Source organism: Cygnus olor, chromosome 2 (assembly GCF_009769625.2).
Source record: "Cygnus olor isolate bCygOlo1 chromosome 2, bCygOlo1.pri.v2, whole genome shotgun sequence".
In the NCBI taxonomy this organism is placed as follows: Eukaryota; Metazoa; Chordata; class Aves; order Anseriformes; family Anatidae; genus Cygnus; species Cygnus olor.
Window position 1 is genome coordinate 67,040,111 of NC_049170.1, and position 14,986 is coordinate 67,055,096.

The window sequence follows — 14,986 nt, forward strand, 5'->3', positions numbered from 1 at the left end:
TCCACTCAAGCCAGTTGTTCTATGTCATGTTCTACATCAACAGTCACATTTGGAATGTGGATGCAGCAATGATCAATACAATCTTTTAGAAATCCGCATACTCCATGTTCCTTTAATAACAGTGTATCTAATGCCAATCGGTTTTGTAGCACCATTTTAGTTGTAGCTTGTAGTTGGATATTAAGGTCTCTAAAGCCTTCTTTCGCAGCTCTCGCAAGCCTACTCACTTGTCCTGTAAGTTTATAAATCATTTCCCTATTTCAATAAGTAGCTACCTGTGCAAATAGAGATTCTAATGCCCAACTGAATTTTACTCCATCCGAGGGTTCATGCCATATATCTTCATCTGCCCCTTCTTCTAAACTTCTTTTTGCTCTACTAATTTGTAGGGTTTCTAACTTTCCCTTAAAAGGAGACTTTTTCCATATTGGACACAGTGTGGGGAGGGAGCCCTAGAGTTATTTCTTTTACTTCCCGATCTATTGGCAGGTGTGTAGTCCAAGTTCCATCACTGGCTGCCCATACAAATTGTCCTGGACTTTGTATGGTACTATAGCTACAATCTACTGCGATTTGACTTGCCTGGCTATTTCTTTCCGAATTGTACTTAATTCCTCGGCAAGCACATCCTGCCCTAGAGCTATCAATACCGGGGGTAAGTGCTTGATATCTTCATTATTACTGTCGCAAGTATATTTCTTCTCACAGGTCCACCAAGCTACCTTTGTTGACTCTTGTCTACCACTACTGTCAACCCGGCTTACTGTATAAAGCTGATCAGTTCCATTCTGCTTTCCCTGCCATTTAATACACCATGATGTATTCCCTCCATACTGGAATTTCTGCAATAAACTTACTGTCCAAGCACTATCCCACCCTTTCATTCCTTTTGGCTCATTTTTCTCTTGGCATTCCCAAGTAATCTTTTCTCTAGGTCCTTCTACTATACGTAGTTCATTGTAATGACACCGTCCTACATTCTTAAATCTGCCTATCGTTACGAATTGGTAGTTCTTCTTTTCACATTCAGACCTTGATGCTGGGGGGCTCAGTTTCCTATAGTATTGCGTAACATTTATCCTCTCTAAAATTTTCACTTCTTTACATTGAATTGTTTTATTTCCTTTTACTTGGGGCTGTGGGGAGGTTGTTATATCCCACTCAAGCGGGTCCCCTGCTGCTTTTGGAATGGGCATACAAGCAGTAATTCTATCAGTTCCTTTCATTATGGCAAAATCTTTAATCAATCCTACCAGTAAATTCTCTGATGGTTGCCTGTGTGGGATCTGTACCACTTGTGTCCATAGTACCTGGTCCTCCCTTTTTCTTCAAGATCCTTTTTGGTGGGCTACCAATATCCCTTTATCCAATTTCGGACATACCAATATTTCTCTTATCCCATAATCTGTACTATTTTCATGTGTTACTATGCACCAGTAGTTTCCTTCATTGCCATTAGTAACACTAAACAGGGTTAGGGTGGTAGCTCCTCTCAGTTGTTGGCCCAGTTCTAGGGTTTTACTTACATATGCCTTCCCCTTCCATCCAGCCTTCAATCCTGTATTGTCCCCAGTTGTGTTTACGTATATTTCCTGGCTCTGTCCGGAGTCATTTATTTTCTCCCAGACCACCTGTAGAGAGCTAATTGTTATTGGTTTATTGTCGTGCATTCCACATTCCAAAGTAACATTTTATCCTCTAAATATTTCCTCTTTCTTATATTTTTCTGGTATTTCTAGGAACCCAATTACAAGGTATTTACACAAAACAATTACTGTTATCGTTACTGTTGTTAAGAACCCCGACATTGTATGGTTATACGCGCCTCAGCTGTAGTTTTGTATCTCCGATTGCTCGCACCGACCAAAGTTCGGGAAACTTTTTCACCCGAGTATAATGAATCCAAGCGTCCACCCCTTCTACTTTTACAGCTGTAAAAGTAGTCAATAATACTTGATAAGGTCCGGCCCACCGTTCTTTCAGGGGTTCTTTGTTCCAGTTCTTAATGTACACTCAGTCGCCTGGCTGAATATCGTGGACAGGATTTTCCAGTGACAATGGTCGATTCCACACCAGAACACTTCGAAGTTGAGCTAAAGTTTTGCCAAGAGACAATACATAATTATAAACATCCTGGTTCCCTGTTATGTGCATATTAGGGTTTGGTTCTGGGGATTCATAAGGCATACATAATCTCGTATGGGCTTACTGACATTCCACTCCTTGGCTTTACCCTTATTCTCAATAAGGCTATAGGCAAAGCTTGTGGCCATTGTACTTTAGCTTCCTGGCAGATTTTACTGATCTGTCCCTTTAGTGTTTGGTTCATCCTTTCTACCTGTCCTCTAGATTGGGGTCTCCATGCAGTATGTAAATTCCAAGAAATTCCTAATAGCTGGCTTACGTCTTTAACCACAGATGCAACAAAGTGCGGTCCCCTATCCGAGGAAATTCCTAACGGTACCCCAAACCTCAGAATGATTTCCTGCAATAACCATTTTACTGTCTCTTTAGCTTGATTGGTGCGACAGGGAAGGGCTTCTGGCCATCCGGAAAAGGTGTCAACCCCTACTAACAAATACCTATATCCCCTAGTCCTAGGTAACTCTACAAAATCAACTTGCCAGTAATCTCCTGGTTCTATTTCTACTCTAACTCTTCCCATTTCAGCATGTTTTCTTGCTACTGGATTATTTTTCAGACAAATCTCACACTTTGACATTACTGATTTTGTCATTGTTAACATATGTGTAGAGATAATGCTACGTTTTAAAAATGTTACCATTGCCTCTGCACCCCAGTGACACTCATTATGTCTTGTCTGAAGTATTTCTCGCATCACCAAGGGGGGGTATTACTGTTAGCGTAGCAACCACATAACCACCAAGTGATTATATGAAGGTGCTTTATTCAGTGCTGGAAGCCGGGGCAGGTGCCCAAATCTGGCTTCCAGTCCCGTTACATCCCGATCGTTATTTATACGTTCAATATTACGTAAGGTATACATATTCATTACAGGTTGCAACATCAGCCTCGCATTCCATTCCAATTAGCTCTCCTCCCATTTGCACATGCGTGGTGCTCTCTGGTGGTCGTCCAGGTGGTCATTCAGATGAAGTAAGGAGTCTTCCTCTCTGTTAAACTTTTCACCTTTCTCACTCAACGCATGCTCTCTCCGCTCCTTGGTTCTGGTTCAACTCATTTCAGCATTTTCAGGTTCTTATCAAAGGTCAGGTTGTACCTGTTCTCTCACAGGGGTCCCTTTCAAGGATTCATTTGACTGTTCAGTATACTCCCTAAATATCTTAGTATAGATAAATTTGATAATGTAAATACATTTGATAATGCTTATCTATATTTTATGACCCGTCACCTAAGAAACATTAAAACACCCATTTGGTTTTCCCCAACACTAACATTACTACCTGGCCCGTAGCGGTTACATACCATCCATCAGAGTTCTTTCGGGCCTTTAGGAGATTTGCTAATTTCTCATCCTCTGGCGAATATCTTGGTTCCTTGGGAAGATTAAGATGAGTGGGGCCTATCTTGAGTGGTACCAAAGCCATTACATTCCACACCTCCCGAGCAATTTGTCGAGCTGCTCGATCTGCCAGCCGATTGCCTTCTGATATTTTCTAGGTTCCTCCGTGATGGGCTTTACAGTGTATAATACCCACTTGTTTTGGTTTTTGTACCGCATTTATCAAATTTAACACCTCCTCTTGATACCTTATATTGGCTCCTTGTGAGGACAACAGCCCTCTTTCTTTCCATAATGCTCCATGAACATGGACTACTCCAAAGGCATACTTTGAATCTGTCCAAATATTTATCATCTTTCCTTTACTCAGTTCCAGTGCTCGAGTTAAGGCCATCAGTTCCGCTTGCTGTGCTGATGTTCCAGGTGGTAAAGGTTTTGCTTCGATTACTGTCTTCAGGGTTGTTACTGCATACCCTGCATATTGTGTTCCATTCTCCACAAAACTACTACCATCAGTAAAAGTTCCCAGTCATACCTTTCAAGGGTATCCTTCAAATCTTCGCGGCTGGCGTGAGTATGTTTGATTATTTCCACACAATTGTGTCCCAACGGTCCTTCTTCTGGAACAGTTCCTAGAAATACTGCTGGATTTAACAGGTTAGTCGTTTTCAAGGTTATGTCATCTTGTTCAGTTAGTTTTGCCTGATATTTCATCATCCGGCTGGGTGATAACCAGTGGCTCCCCTTTTGTTCTAAAACGGTTGTTACCATATGTGGTACAAAAACTTCAATATGTTTTCCCATTCGAAGGCAAATAATTTTCTACTATCTTTATCGAGAGGTATGCAAGAGAAGGCATCCTTTAAATCCATCACGGTAAACCATTTATATATCTCTCTCACAGATGTTAACAATGTGTAAGGATTAGCTCCTACCGGGTGAATGTCCTTTGTCATTTCATTTATTGCTCTAAGATCTTGTACCAATCTATATTCGCCATTCGGCTTCTTTACTGGAAAAATTGGAGTATTGTAATCCGATTTACATTCTTCCAAAATCTGGTATTTGAGAAGTTTGTCAATAATTTTCACTATCCCCTAACCTAGCTTCTATCTTAAGTGGATATTGTTTGATTCAAACAGGTTTGGCTCCTTCCTTTAATTCCACCTTTACTGATTGTGCCAGTTTCGACTTCCCTGGTACATCTGTTTCCCATACTGTTGGTATAACTGCATTTTCTACTACTCTTGGAATATTAACAAAGGGTTTATCTTTGATCATAGGGATTTGTCCTACTTTGGACTCAGGTACCTTCATTATTAATTCTCCATCCTCAAAGGTTATTGTTGCATCTAATTTAGCTAATAGATCCCGTCCCCAGAGTAGAATCGGGCATTCTGGTACATACAAAAATTCATGGTTTAGTTCCTTACCCCCAAAACGCAAATCAAGGGGTTGTAAGAATGGCCGTTCCTCCTCCTTCCCTGTGGCTCCAATTATTGTAGTTGTCTTAGTTCCTAATCATCCTTTTAAACTATTTAACACTGAATATGTTGTTCCTATTACATTTACAGACTAATTAACACAGAGAAAGAAGCTCCCGTAACCAACACAAAATTCAAGCCTCTGTCTTCGTTTCCTAGCTTTATTTCAACTAGTGGACCTGCTAGGGTAGATGCCCCAGGTCCCCATCATTTCTGACTGTTGTAAGTTTATCCTGCAGCCTAAGACAATTTCTTTCTGATATCAGGGGCCGACTGCCCTAGAAAGAGGCTAGCCAATTGCCTCTGTTTGTTTTTCTGAAGCCAGGTCCAAATTTTTTGTCTTTTTTTTTTTTTTTTCCTCTCCATTGCATTTCAAAGTTGGTCCAAAAATTCAAAAATTCCATAGGGGTTTCTTTTGGACCTTATTGGAACAGATTCTCAATTCCCAATTTAACCAGATTTTGGTATTATTTACATAATTTCCGGGGTGGTTAGGGTCTCAGTGCGGAGGGGGGGGTCGGTCAGGGGAATGCAATCGTTGAAAGTTCCCTGAGCGGTCCCATTGGCAATCTGAGCTCACACATGAACTCAGGTTGTTTTAAGAGTTAGCTGCTTTTCTGTTTCCATGACAACTCTCTGGGACCCATCATGATTCCTCTGCCCCAGAGGGCTCACACCCGTGATTTTGAGATCTCAGCCTCAGGTTGAGGTGGAACTATTAACATTCCTACATCTGCCTTCCCTGCTCATTCAACTTCAAACAGCTCTGTTAAATACTACATGCCACATAACCTTTAACACCTTCAACAACCCTTTTAACACTTCCTTTATCTTCTTTCAGCATGTACTTTTCTAATGCCAACACCAAAGGCTCAGTCAGGGGCCAACTTAATTCCATACCTTTTCCCTCCAAGATGCTGAAACAACAAATCAGTATACAACATTTCATCCTATTTTCCTTCTCTCCTCAAAAACAACATTAATTGCAAGATACTGTTATAGTCGATTGATCCATAAAGTGGCTATTTAGTTTATATAGTGGCCACAATTGATTGCAATACTTAGTGGAAGTCCACTTGCTTTCCGCGCCTCCCCTTCCCCTCCCCCTTCCGACAATATCCTTCCAATGTGCCAATATACACCCAAGGAGGCTTTCTTTAAAACGTCTTTGTTTTGGATATTACCCATTTCCTTGATTTCCCATTCCCTTTTATTTATTTATATTAATTACTGTCCCTTGTTTCAATTTCCATGCAAACCTTTTTATTGCGAATTTTTACTATCTTTTCCTAATCTTCTTCCCAAATGTCCCAATTCTCTGGGATTAAACTCTTCTTTCCACATACAAACTTTACTATTTCAGATTATTAATGAGCCCCATTCCAATCATAAATCCACAGGACTTCAGAAAAACACCTGAAGCATTCAGCCTTCGTCTTCTAGACAAACAACACCTTTTCCACAAAATTTACATTTCCACAAGGCTGAATTTCAAGCCGAATGCTAATTTTTCTCATGCACTTCGTTAATAAGCCTACACAAAACAAGGAATCGCTCCTGTGTATCCGTCAAGATGGGGGTTTAAAAGATATTGAGGCCTAAATAAATTCGCTCTCCCCCTTCTTACCAAATTCCCAGGGCTCAAGCCCGAACCACCAACGAAGTGACTCTCCATTCTACCGCTTTGATAATCAGTCAGCACCCCCCCCCCCCCCCCCCCCCCCCCCCGATACTTGGGAAACTGACCAAACACCACTGCAAATATCCCAAAACTTTTAAACTGTTACTTAGATAATGCTCCCACCTTCCTCCTTGTCACACTCAAAACATTTAAGAACGAAACAGGATTACAAGATGCACCGCCAGGCCTGTATATTGGGCACCACCAATCAACACCTGGATAAAACAGCATTTCTTTTCGGTCTGTCATGCGCTTCATTCGTCTCCAGCCGCTCACCTCGCGGAGAATACGGAACCGCGGATCGGAACTCCGCACTCGCTTCGCAGCAATGCTGCGTCTCACTCACCACACAATCACGCAATCTCACAGAGAGGCCCATTGCACTTCTCGCTCACAAAATAACATTAATTGTAAGATAGTATTATATTGCCTTTAAGTTTTCCATTATCAGCTATAGCTTTTACCGAACCGAACCAGATGCTGAGCCTGCAGCAAAACCAGACCACTGATGCTGAAGCTGCAGCGCTTCCGTGACTGCCTGACGGATGGCGCCTAGGCTTACCACGGGAATTCCCTAGCCCAACCGTGCGTGGCTCTTACCGCATCTGACCGGCAGGCTCCCAGACCAGATTGGCACCAATTACCAGAAAGCACCTTTTCTCTTACCCCTCCAGAGGTACGTTGTGAGCAGCGGGGGTCGGTCACGGCCAATGGCTCCCCGAGAAACTCCTCGGTGCCGGCTGGAGCATGATCAGCTCATGAGCCGCCTCAGCAGTGCCCACAAGGTCCCACCCGGGTTGCCAAAATGTTAGCGTTCATGAAAACACATAATCCACAAGGTGATTATATGAAGGTGCCTTATTAGGCACCGGAAGTTAGGGGCATGCCTGCCCAAATCTAACTTCGTCCGATTTGTTCACTCATCTCCTAAAATATTACATATGCATTAAGTTTCACAACACATCTATGCATGTCCATTTCCTAGCTCCACCTAGCCCCGCTTCGTATGCTAATTATCTTATCAGTCCTTCTACGCTTGCGTATCACTCTCTGGTGGTTGTCCGGGTGGTCGTTGGGATGAAGTAAGATGTCTTCATCAGAGCTGAACTTTTTAACCTTTTCTTCTTACGCATGCTCTCCGAGCCCTTGGTCTCAGTCCAAACTGCAAGGTTGGTTTGATCCAGTTCTCGGGGTCCGAGAGGCCCCAGTTATCTAGATGTCTTGCAAATTTGGCATTCTTTTAGTCCTCCTTACTTCTCATCATGAATCAGTGCATTCTCTCATGCTATCCTTGCACATATATTTTGAATCTTCCAAGCGCAGCCCCAGAACAGTACATCGCAAATGCAACACATATAAAGCAATATTGTATATTTCATCTTCTATTACCAACAAGGGGGGGGGGGGGGAGTTGGGGAAGGATTTGGGAGTGGGTGGAAGAGTTTGGTTAGGAGTTGGGAGGGGGGGAGAGGTATTGGGGGAGGATTTCAGAGGGGGGGAGAGGAGTTCGGGGAGGAGTTGGGAGGGGGAGTAGCTGGGGGAGGAGTTGCAAGGGGGGAGGAGTTGCAAGGGGGGAGGAGTTGGGGGCGGGGAGGAGTTGGGAGGGGGGGAGGAGTTGGGAGATGAGTTAGGGGGAGCAGTTGGGGGAGGAGTTGTGGGAGGAGGATTTTTGGGAGGAGTTGGGAGGGGGCGAGGAGTTTGGGGAGGATTTGGGAGGGGGGGAGGAGTTGGACGAGGAGTTGGGAGGGGGTGAGGAGTTGGGGGAGGAGTTGGTAGTGGGGGAGGAGATGGGGGAGGAGTTGGGAGGGGGGGAGTAGTTGGGGGAGGAGTTGGGAGTGGTTGGGGAGCAGTTGGGGGAGGAGTTGGGAGTGGTTGGGGAGGAGTTGGGGAAGGAGTTGGGTGTAGGGGTAGAGGAGTTGGTGGACGGGTTGGGAAGGGAGAGGAGTTGGAGGAGGAGTTGGGAGGGGAGGGAGGAGTTCGGGAAGGATTTGGGAGTGGGAAGGATTTCGGGGAGGAGTTGGGAGGGGGGAAGGTGTTGGGGGAGGAGTTGGGAGGGGGGGTGGAGTTGGGAGGGGGGGAGGTGTTGGGGGAGGAGTTGGGGGGGAGGAGTTGTGGGAGGAGTTGGGAGGGTGGCGGAGTTGGGGGAGGAGTTGGGAAGGGGGCGGAGGAGTTGGGGGAGGAGTTGGGTGGGGGGAGGAGTTGGGGGAGGAGCTTGGAGGGGTTTGTTGGGGAATAGGGGGAGGAGTTGGGTGGGGTGGAGGAGTTGGGGGAGGAGTTGGGGGTGGAGGAGTTGGGGGAGGAGTTGGGAGGGGTTGGGAGGCGTTTTGGTGTTTTTGTCACAACGCATGTTGTTTTTGTCACAACGCATGTTGTGACAAAATGCTTTTTCAAGCCTTTTGGTCATATGGTGACAACACGCATGTTCACGCATGTTCACGTGTTTGGTGATGAAACGCATTTCCACGCATTTTTCAGGTATTGGGTGATGACACGCGTGAGCATGTGTGTTCACGCATTTTCAGGTATCTTGTGAAGAAGCGCGTTTCAGGTATCTTGTGAAGAAGTGCGTTTGAACGCGTTTCCAGCCATTTGGTGACAACACATATGTTCACGTGTGCTTTGACAAAATGCATTTTCAAGCGTTTTTTGTCATATGGTGACAACACGCGTGTTCACGTACATTTAAGTGTTTGGTGATGAGATGCTTTTCCACGCATTTTTCAGGTATCGGGTGACCACACACGTGTTCACTCGTCTTCAGGCATGTGGTGACCAAATGCATTTCCATGGGTTTTCAGGCATAGGATGACAACACACGTGTTCATGTGTGTTAATGCATGTTCACGTGTGTTGTGATGAAATGCATTTCTAAGCGTTTTCAGTCATAAGTTGACAACACGTGTGTTCACTGGTATTCACGTGTTTGGTGAGAAAACACACTTTTATGCCTGCATAGCTATGTTGTGACGAATCGCATTTTCACGTTTTTTTCAGTGATTTGGTGTCAAAACGTGTGCTGTCATGTTCAACCATGTTGTGTCGAAATGCATTTTCACGCGTTTTCTGTCATATGGTGACAACACACGTGTTCACACGTTTTCAAGCATGTTGTGACCAAACCTTTTCAGACATAGGGCAACACGCGTGTTCATGTGTGTTCACACGTGTTCAGGTATGTTGTGCAGAAATGCATTTGAACACGTTTTCAGGCATTTGGGGACAATACACATGTTACTGCATGTTCACGTGTTTGTTGTGATGGAAGGTATTTTCACGCGTTTTTCAGGTCTATGGTGACAACATGTGGGTTCACATGTGTTAGCCATGTTGTGATTAATCGCATTTTCAGGCATTTGGTGACAACACACGTGTTCATGTGTGTTCACGCGTGTTCAGGTATCTTGTGAATAAATGCATTTGAACGCGTTTCCAGGCTTTTGGTGACAACACTCGTGTTGTGACAAAATGCATTTTCAAGCATTTTTGTCATATGGTGACAACACACGTGTTCACACATGTTCAAGTGTTTGGTGATGAAATGCATTTCCACGCGTTTTTCAGGTATTGGGTGACAACACATGTGAGCATGCGTGTGCACACGTTTTCAGGCATCTTGTGAAGAAGTGCATTTGAACATGTTTCCAGCCATTTGGTGACAACACACGTGTTCACACGTGCTTTGACAAAATGCATTTTCAAGCGTTTTTGGTCATATGGTGACAACACGCGTCTTCATGCGTGTTCACAGGTTTGGTGATGAAATGCATTTCCACGTGTTTTTCAGGTATTCGGTGACAACACGCGTGTTCATGTGTACTCATGTGTGTCCAGGCATGTTGTGACCAAACCCATTTTCACATGTTTTCAGGTATAGGAGGACAACACGCGTGTTTATGTGTGTTCACACATGTTCAGCTATGTTGTGAAGAAACACATTTGAATGCATTTTCAGGCATTTCGGGAAAACACGCATGTTCACGCCTACTGTCACAAAACGCAGTTTCAAGCGTTTTCTGTCACATGGTGACAACGCGCGTGTTCACGCATGCTCACGTATTTGGTGATGAAATGCATTTCCACGTGTTTTTCAGGTATCGGGTGACAACATGCGTGTTCACTCATCTTCAGGCATGTGGTGACTAAACGCATTTCCACGGGTTTTCAGGCATAGGATGACAACACGTGTGTTCATGTGTGTTCACGTGTGTTCAGGTATGTTGTGAAGAAATGCATCTGAATGAGTTTTCAGGCATTTCGGGAAAACACGCATGTTCACACCTGCTGTCACGAAACGCATTTTCAAGCGTTCTCAGTCATATGGTGACAATGCGAGTGTTCATGCGTGTTCACGTGTTTGGTGACCAAACGAGTTTCCACGCATTTTTCAGGTAGCGGGTGACAACACGTGTGTTCATGTGTGTTCACGCATGTTGTGACAAAATGAATTTTCAAGGGTTTTTGGTCATATGGTGACAACACCCGTGTTCACGCACGTTGACGTGTGTGGTGATGATACGCATTTTTACACCTGCTTGTCCATGTTGTGACGAATCTCATTTTCACGTGTTTTCGGTCATATAATGACAACATACGTGTTCACACGTGTTCATGTGTTTGGTGATGAAACGCATTTCCACGCGTTTTTCAGGTATTGGGTGACAACATGCGTTAATGAGTGTTCATGCATGTTGTGAGGAAACGCATCTTCACGCCTGTTCAGGCATGTGGTGACCAAACACATTTCCACAGGTTTTCAGGCATTAGATGACAGCACGCGTGTTCATCTGTGTTCATACGTGTTCAGGTATGTTGTGAAAAAATGCATTTGAACGCGTTTTCAGGCATTTCGGGAAAATACGCATGTTCACGCCTGCTGTCACAAAACTCATTTTCAAGCATTTTCTGTCATATGGTGACAACACGCGTGTTTACATGTGCTCGTGTGTTTGGTGATGAAATGCATTTCTGCACCTTTTTCACCTGTTTGGTGACAACACGCGTGTTCACATGTGTTTAAGCATGTTGTGACCAAACTATTTTTTAGGCATTGGACAACACGCGTGTTCATTTGTGCTCACACGTGTTCAGGTATGTTATGCAGAAATGCATTTGAACATGTTTTCAGGAATTTGGGGACAATACACTGCATATTCAGGGGTGTTGTGATGGAACGTGTTTTCACGCTTTTTTCAGGTCTATGCTGACAACGTGTGGGTTCACACGTGTTAGCCATGTTGTGACAAATCACATTTTCAGCTACATGGTGACAACATGCGTGTTCATTTGTGTTCATGCCTGTTCAGGTATGTTGTGAAGGAATGCATTGCAACTCGTTTTCAGGCATCTGGTGGCAACACACGTGTTCAGGCGTGCTGTGATGAAATGCATTTTCATGTGTTTACAGTCATATGGTGACAACAGGCATGTTCACACACATTTAAGTGTTTGGTGATGAAATGCTTTTCCACACGTTTTTCAGGTATTGGGTGAACACGTGTTCACGCATGCTCACTCGTGTGGTGACAAAACACATCTTCATGCCTGTTCAGACATGTTGTGACCAAACGCATTTTCACATGTTTTCAGGCATAGAATGACAACACGCGTGTTCATGTGAAACCCTGACCCCCAACCCCAGACCCTCAAGCTCAGAGCCACTAATCCAGACCTGACTCTGAGCCCCGAACCCGGGCCCGACCGCAAGCCCCAACCCCAAGCCCCAGCCCCAGCCCCAGCCCCTCAAGACCAGACTCTTGACCCTGAGCCCTGGACCCAAGCCCCCAATCCCGAGCACCTGACCCCCAGCCCCTGACCCCGGAGCCTGCACCCTGGATCTAACTGTGAGCCCCAGACCCGAGCCCCAATCTGACCTCAAGCCCTGACCCAAGCCCCTGACCCCAGAGATGACCCCGACCCTGGAGTTGACCCTGACTCTAAGCCCCAACCCCAAGCCCCTGCCCCGAGCCCAAACACCGAGACGCATCCCTGGACCCTCAACCCTGGAGCCCCCACCCTGGAGCTGACCCCGAGCCCCCAACCCCCAGATCCCAGACCCAGAGCTAACCCCGAGCCCCAACCCCAGACCCTCAACCCCAAGCCCCAGCCAAGAACCCTCGACCACCGACCCCCCTCAACCCCGAACCTGGCGTTGACCCAGAGCCCCAGACCCAGAGGTGACCCCGAGCCCCAGACCCTGGATCTGACTCCAAGCCCCGACCCCGGAGCTGACCCAGAACCCCCATCCCCAGAGCTGACACCGGACCCGGAACTAACCCCAAGCCCCAAGCCCGAGTCCCGGACCCGAGCCCCCAACCCCAGACCCTCGACCTGACCCCAGAGCCCCTAATCCAGACCCGACTCCAAGCCCTGAACCCAGACCCAACCCCGAGGCCCTAGCCCCGGACCCTCAACTCTTAGCCCCAGGCTCAGAGGTAACCCTGAGGCCCGGACCCAAGCCTACAACCCCGAGCACCCAACCCCCAGCCCCTGACCCTGGAGCTGAGCACAGACCCTCAACCCCAGAGCCCCCACACTGGAGCTAACTGCGAGCCCGGGACACGAGCCCTGGACCACAGAGCTGACCCCAAGCCCCGATCTGACCTCAAGCCCCTGACCCCAAGCCCCCAACTCCAGAGATGACCCTGACTCCGAGCCTCAACCCCAAGCCCCAGCCCCGAGCCCCAACTCTGGACCCTCAATCCCAGAGCTGACCCCGAGCCCCCAGCCCCCAGACCAGACCCCGGACCCGGAGCTAACCCTAAGCCCCAACCCTGAGCCCCAACCCCAGACCCTTGACCACCAACCCTTGACCCCAGACCCTCGACCCCGAGCCCTAGCCCTGAACCCTCGACCACAGTTGACCCCAAACCCAGAGTTGACACTGAGTCCTGGAGCAGAGCTCCAGACCCCGCATCTGACCCAGAGCCCCAAACCCGGAGCTGATGCCAGACCCAGAACTAACCCCGAGCCCCAACCTCAGACCCTCAACCCAGGACCTGACTCCGAGCCCCTAATCCGGACCCGACTCCTGAGCCCAAGCTCTGAGCCATAGCCCTGGACCCTTGACCCAACCCCAAGCCCCTAATCCAGACCCGACTTCGAGCCTGAGCTCCAAGCTATAGCCCCGCACTCTCAACCCCAGAACCTCGACCCCAGACTCTCGACCCTGAGCCCCAGATCCAGAGGTAACCCCAAGCCCAGGACCTGAGCCCACGACCCCCAGCCCCTGAACCTGGAGCTGAGCACAGACCCTTGACCCCAGAGCCAACTGCAAGTCCCAGACAAGAGCCGTGGACCACGGGGCTGACCCCAAACCCAGATCTGACCTCGAACCCCTGACCCCAAGCCCCCGACGCCAGAGATGACCCCGACCCTGGAGTTGACCCTGACTTCGAGCCCCAATCCCAAACAACAGCCCTGGAGCCCCCACCCTGGACCCTCGACCCCAGAGCCCCAACCCCGGAGCCGACCCCAAGCCCCTGACCCCGGAGCTAACCCCAAGCCCCAACCCTGAGCCCCAGTCCTGGACCCTCAACCCTGAACACAGAGATAACCTAGTGCTCTGGACTGGAGCTCCCGACCCCGGAGATGACCCAAAGCCCCATCCGCAGAGCTCACCCAGAGCTCCGAAATCTGGACCCGAGCCCCAGCCCCAAGCCCCGGACCCACCTCAGGGTCAACAGGACCCCAAGCCCCGGACCTGAGGCCCCAACCCTGAGCCCCTGAGCCTGGAGCTGATCCCAGACCCTTGACCCCAGAGCCCCCACACCAGAGCTAACTGCAAGCCCTGGGCATAAGCCCTGTACCCCAGAGCTGACCCTGAGCCCCCAACCCCAAACCCCCAACTCCAAAGATGACCCCGACCCTGGAGTTGACCCTGACTCTGAGCCCGAGCCCCAGCCCTGGACCCTTGACCCCAGAGCCCCCACCCTGGAGCTGACCCCGAGCCCCCGATGCCCAGAACAGACCCTGGACCCAGAGCTAGCCCCAAGCCCCAACCCCAGACCCCTGATGACCGAACCACGACCCCTGACCCTCAACCCCAAGCCCCAGACCCAGACCCTCGACCCTGAACCCGGAGTTGACCCCTAGTCCTGGACCCAAGCCCGAGCCTGACCCCGAGTTCTAGACCTGGACGCAAGGCCGAGCTGCAGAACTCAACCCAACCCCGAGCCCCGTACCCGGAACAGGATTCAACTCCAAGCCCCGGAACCAGACCCAAGCCCTGGACTGGGACCCTTACCCAAGCCCAAGCCATGGACCCGACCCCGAGCCCAAGCCCCGGACCCAGACCTGACCCCAGGATCCAGACCAGACCCTGAACCCCAGACACAGAGC

At 48.1% G+C, this 14,986-nt stretch overlaps 1 long non-coding RNA gene across 1 annotated transcript; it reads right to left on the reverse strand.

Moving 5' to 3' along the window:
* Positions 1-7,969, reverse strand: LOC121064841. The gene is made up of 2 exons (XR_005816721.1): positions 7,316-7,969; positions 1-2,093 (listed from the first exon to the last, which is right to left on the reverse strand). It is a non-coding gene; the product is annotated as an uncharacterized LOC121064841 (long non-coding RNA).
* Between the last annotated feature and the right edge of the window lie 7,017 nt (positions 7,970-14,986).